Source organism: Palaemon carinicauda, chromosome 25 (genome assembly GCF_036898095.1).
Source record: "Palaemon carinicauda isolate YSFRI2023 chromosome 25, ASM3689809v2, whole genome shotgun sequence".
NCBI lineage: Eukaryota > Metazoa > Arthropoda > Malacostraca > Decapoda > Palaemonidae > Palaemon > Palaemon carinicauda.
The window spans coordinates 57,164,351-57,170,691 of record NC_090749.1 but is presented as its reverse complement, the minus strand read 5'-3'; the positions used below and the strand labels follow the sequence as shown (position 1 = coordinate 57,170,691).

The following is a 6,341-nucleotide window of genomic DNA, read 5'->3' as shown; positions in this document are numbered from 1 at the left end:
CTCATTAAAACCTAGCCACAGCACTGATAACCTGCGTGGTTCCAGAATAGCGGCTGGTAACGTGTGGTTCCAGTATAGCGGCTCAATAAAACCAAGAGGCCGCTCGGGGAAAATCCTCGTGTGAAGGCATGTTTCCTAACAAGCGAAAATATTTTCCTTCGTTAAAAAATCAGCTTATGTGAAGCGAGCCTTGAGAGTCAAGTGTACCAGCAGTTCCTGTGTCCCACTGTATTTAGTATCAATACAACGTGACTATCATAGGTCTTAAATGTTGGCATACTTTATGGATAATGAGAACCACAATTAAGGCAACCAAATACTTACATTAAACATAAACGTGAGGTTATAAACTGGAGGGTTCGCTCTTGTGACACACGTCAAGGTGGCCGAACTTCCCTCTCGAAGCCCTGATGATGGCAACCCCGAATCCAGGCTGCTGCTGCTGCCAGCGTCGATGCTGATGGTGGCTTTGGGCACGTCTGCAAAAAAATAAAATATGTTTATTAAATAAAAGATCGAGCAATATAAACATAGACAAAATTATAGTAAATGGTATATGGTTATCAATGCAGTTTGTAGCTTTAGAGGAAATGTATAACTGTGAAGAAATGATTAGAGAAACGAAAAAAATAGTAAATTAATGTACAGATAACTATAACTATAACGATAACTATATCTTTTTTACTTCTAGTCTCCGGAACTTTTTATGCTTTTGATTTCCCTAATTCTGTTTTAACCTTTCTTCCTCCGGGAGTCTAAAGGTTCCTCACTTCATTTGGTGTCACAAAAACTCTCCATTTTTACATTTCATACCTGTTTTGGGCCTGGGCTATTTAAGGACACCGGTATTTCTGAATTCTTGAAAATATCACTTATATAAACAAAGAAATCTGAATTGAATTACTTAAATTAATTAAATTGTTAAATAATCTTTTATTCATAAATGATTGTTAATATTCCTTTCAGGCTTATGACCACTTGGGAACATAAATCAAAATAAACAAAACTAAATTGAATGAGAGAAAGAAAATAATATTGTAAATAGGAGAATATTGTTTTTAGGTTAAAGGAGATTTGAAAGGAACTAAGTTTTACTTCGATGAGGATCTACACAGAGGAAATATTTACATTTGTATATTTTAACTGCTAATACTCACACACACACACACGCATATATATATATATATATATATATATATATATATATATATATATATATATATACATACATATATATATATATATATATATGTATATATAAATTACAACAGTGAAAGAGGAAGAGAAGATAATCATAGGAGTAGACATGAATGGTAGAGTGGGGAAGAGAAGATTTGGGTATTAGGGTTTGGAATTAGAAATTAAGATAGGGAGCATATATTGGAGATGGCTCAGAGTGTTGAATTAGCATGTATGTATACATGGTTTCAGAGGTCTGATAAGCACCTGATAACCTATGAAAATGAATGGAAAGCCAAATAAGTTACATCTTGGTTAGAAGAGCTGACAAAAATAATGTGTTGAACTGTAAAGTGATTTCGGGTGAAGCATGCGTTAAACACCATAGACTCGTATAGATGGATTTTAAAATGAGAGGTAAAAAACCCAAGAAGAGATCTAGAATGAATGTTTGGGACCTCAAAGGTGAAAAGAAAGAGCAATTTAGGAGGATTGTGTGAGATACGCGACTGGAAAGGTTGAACTTAAGAGATTTGGAGAGGGTAACGGATGAAAATACCTGGGTGGGTATGAGAGAAATATGTGGAGAGGAAACGGAGGAATTACTTGGAAGAACCAGGGGACATGGTGTGTCGAATGGAGAAAAATGGTGGTAGGACAGAGGTGTGCAAGAGTCAGTTAAAAAAAATAAAGGCATTTAAGGTTGAGAAAGTAAGGCATGCACAATGTGCAGGGGAACTGTAAAGAGAAGAGGAAAAAGATTCTTGGAGAAAGTAGGTATAGCTGTTGGAAGAGCAATGGAGCAATAGAATGAAAGGCTAGGAATAAGGGAAGAGAAAAGGATATCTATACGATTTAAAACTTGAGGAATAGGCAAAGATTTGATTTGGGGCAACTGAAAGTCATTAGGGATTACGATGGAGACATTAAGAGGTGATGGAAAGAATATTTTGAACAACTATTGAATACTGAAAATGTGAAAGAAGAGCTGGGAGATGCACAGAGGGTAGAGGGACCAGTTGTGTAGATACGGAATACAGAAGTGAATGCCCGCTCCACTGACAAATAATAAAGCACCAGGTCCATCAGAGTTTCAAATTGCAATGATCAAAATACTAGCTACAGAGGGGGAAATGGAAGCTGAACTTATCAAGACCAATATGGGATGAGTAAATAATTTCTAAAGACAGAGGAGAGTATAATGCTTTCTATATCTATGCAGAAAGGGGTTATCATGGAATGTAGCAACTACAAGGAGTTAAACTAACAGAGTAGGGTTTGAAAGATTTTGAGAGGACACTAAAAGAGAGATAGAGAGACATTGGTTGATCAATTGACTGATTTGAGGTTTTTTGGCATCCTGACATCTAAGGTCATTAACACCGATATCATTTTTTTTGTAAATAAAGTGTAAAAGAATATTCAATTTAAACCATAACAGCAAAGATGTCATTTTGAAAGTTAAATAGCTTTCAGAAGACCTGCTTCTGAAATAAAGCTCAAAAAATAACACTAGAATGGTAGGACACATGTCGAAGAATCTTGGCAAGGATGAACCTGTCAGCCTCACCTCGAGCCTCAAACAGATATTTATTGCTCTTGTTACTGTAAGTGGGGCATTCGGTCAACAAATGCCTCACTGTCAAGGATACCAAACAGTCGTCACAATATGGCTGGTATTTTTGCTAAGATTGGGAAACAGCAGTATCACTTTATGGGGGAGAGAGACTGTGGATGTCATCTTTATAGTAAGGCAGCTAAAGCAAAAGAAGCCAGAGGAAAACCAGAAGCTCTCCTGTACTTTAGGGGATCTAGAGAAAGCTTATGATAGAATACCAAGAGAAGTGATGTTCTGGTGCTCACGGAAAAGGAAAGTGGAGTCAGAGAAGTTGATTATATTGGTAGACATGATGTAAAAAAGAACAGATAAAAGTGAAAATAGCTGTTAGGGAAACAGAAACCTTAGAGGTCAGCATTAAGCATGTTTTTATGTGGTGGTCAAGGATGTGTCAAGTGAAGAGATCAGGAACAATGATCCGTGGAGTTTCTATTTGCAGATGATTTGGTGATTACAATTTGAAATGAGGAAGACTTGCACAAAAGCGTTTTAGAGAGGCGAAAGACTTTGGAGGGTGTTGGCTTGAAGGTAAGAATGGATAAGACTGAAGGTATGGTGAACAATAAGAGAGGTAGAAACAGGATAGCCATACATGGAAGTGGAAGCTCTGTCATAGAACTTGTGGAATAATTTAAATAATGGGACCTCCTCTAAGTCCAAAGCAAGGGTGTGAGGCTGAAGTTGAGGATAGGATAAAAACATTTCTACTCCTAAATAGAGCCTTCCTAACCCAATTCCCCACCATCTTACCCTCCCTTGGTCCTATACATCCATAACTTACCCTAAACCCCTTTAACATCACGACTTCCGTCCCTTTGTAACTTCTCAACAATTTTCAGGTTAGACAAGTCTTTCTCATAAGCATGCAGTTCTTAGCAAAACCTTAACATCATGGGCCCTCCCATTACCCTTTAGTCTTCTCAAATTTTACCACCATTCTCCTGGTCCCTGCCCATTTACCTCGTGTGTAATGAGTGGTACATTGAGAGCAACACCCTTCTCAACTTTTTACAGACTAACCAGCATCACAAAACTTGACATCCATTGAGATGGCATAGCTACAAAGAAGACCAAACAAGCAAATGATCCCAGGCACCCAGTCTACAACCATCGTGATACAAGAAGACATCTGAAAGCACGGAAGAGCTTCATGACCATGAAAGCACTAGATACCTGAGCCCTAACAAAATACAGTCTACTAAATGCACAGTGAGTGACAGACCACTAATAATGTCCTCCCTAACCCTAGTGAAGACCTGCCCTGTGGTCTCTCCCTTACCAGGCGGAAACGGGTCACCCTGAACGGGATAGGAGCTAACCTTCAGGTACGGGGTTACACAAATTAGGCTGCATGCTCCTACAGTGAGCCAATCTAACCAATGAATCCCATCATCTGTAGTTTACCATTAGGGCCTACCTGTTCGGACACAGAACTATGAACAGCAACCGATACAGCACTCCATTGGGTAGAAAAATGGCTGAATAAGATTATGATGATATTAGTGAACAACCCATTTCTATCTTTCCTGTGTCCTACCTTCCCACCTGCCTCCAGGTCAACTACTCTTTTACCACAGCTTTTCCACTTCTGAATGAGCCTTTCTTAACTTATGTCTCTCCTCCAAATCTAAGTTCCTCTCCAATCACCTGAGGTCTCCTTTCCTCACTGGACTATTTTCCCTGTTGGAGCCCCGGGGCTTATAGCATCCTACTTTTTCGACTAGGGTTGTAGCTCAGTAGGTAATAATAATAATAATAATAATAATAATAATAATAATAATAATAATAATAATAATAATAATAATAACAATAATAATAATAATAATATTCGATATGTTTCTGTTTCTTTTGCCTCTTGTATCCATGTAATTTACACATTTTCTGTTTGAACATTTTTTATGGCTTATTTTAGAAACAAAGTTATAATCTAAAAAATTCTCACATAGCCAACAACGCTTCTAAGGAGACTGGGGAAACATGAATCTATATTTGCACTGAGTTAGAATATAATTCATGCTTGCATTCATCTCATTTATGTCATACATCAATTTAAGACACACAGGGATAATACAAGAGCTTGATATTCGCAAAAATGTCAAACAAACAATATGGCTTCGAAAGATTTGAGGAATATACTGGACAAATGCATGAACTATATACCCGAAAATCTTCCTTACAAGAGCATGGCCTCCGGAGATGATATACTGGAGTGGACATACTATCATAAAATTACTAGGAGACAAATAGGTCCTCAAAGAAACGATAGACAGACTGGAAAAAATCCCACTTGGATCCTACTTACTCTCACAAAATTATGAGGAAAAAGTAGAGTCCCTAAAAAACATCCAACAGACTGGGAAATTAAAATTTACGGAAATCGACATTCGAAAGGTCAAACTACTACAAAAATACTAGAAAAGTGACATGGCCCTGATGAATAAAAATTGAAAATCCAATAACGATATATCATACAATTGTCAGAATACTAACATAGCCTCTGAAAGACGACAAATAGGCTTTAAAAAATCCTTCGTCAAAAAGATATAATATAAAACTGCTCAAAAAGTACTATGGCCTCGAACAACTAAGCCATTAATTGGAATATTCCAACTTGGAGAACACCGAGTATACAGAAAGGGTCATGAAACCGACATAAGTCTGCAAACAACAACCAATAGCATGGACCCTCCAGCTTGGGAAATACCATCACAAAATTGTCAGAAAAGCAACCTGGCCTCCAAGAGGCAATCCCACAGAGGAAAAGAACTGCAAAGTGTTCTTCCACCAACACACTTTTATCAGACCATCCTCTTTGGGGAATTTGCCTAAGAAACTTACGCATTTGCTCCTGATATCTCGAAAGGAATTTGGAGGAGGAAGAAGAAGAAGCCGAAGGTGGCAAGAGAAGACACTGTTAATGTCAGGGAGTTTGTTACAGCAAGTTTATCTTTGCTGTCGCCTGGACTTCTCTGGCGCTTTCTGGAGATGGTGGGAGTATCTTTACAAGATTATTATTATTATTAAAATAATTTCTCGTTATAATAAGGTCCATATATAAGGAATTTTGCGAATACATTTTACTATAAATCAAGTATTATTATTATTATTATTATTATTATTATCATTATTATTTGCTAAGCTATAATCCTAGTTGGGAAAGCAGGATGCTATAAGCCCTGGGGCCTAAACAGGGAAAATAGCCCAGTGAGGAAAGGAAACAAGGTAAAATAGCCCAGTGAGGAAATGAAATAAGCCAAAAAAATATTCTAAGAACGGTAACATGAAAATAGATATCTCCTACATAAACTATAAAACCATTAACAAAACAAGAAGAGAAATTAGACAGAATAGTGAGCTCGAGTGTACCCTTAAGCAAGAGACCTCTAACCTATGGCAGTGGAAGACCATGGTACAGAGGCTATGGCACTACTCAACACTAGAGAACAATGATTTGATTTTGGAGGGTCCTTCTCCTAGAAGAGCTTTTTACCATAGCTAAAGAGTCTCCTCTACCCTTAATAAGAGTAAAGTGGCCACTGAACAA

General features: G+C 37.4%; 1 long non-coding RNA gene across 1 annotated transcript in view; it reads right to left on the bottom strand.

Moving 5' to 3' along the window:
* Nucleotides 1-343: 343 nt before the first annotated feature.
* LOC137619233 (uncharacterized) overlaps nucleotides 344-6,341 on the bottom strand; it is a 14,273-nt gene continuing 8,275 nt past the window's right edge. The window contains exon 2 of the long non-coding RNA XR_011039865.1: nucleotides 344-479. This is a non-coding gene — a long non-coding RNA (uncharacterized lncRNA). The remainder of the gene's footprint in view (nucleotides 480-6,341) is intronic.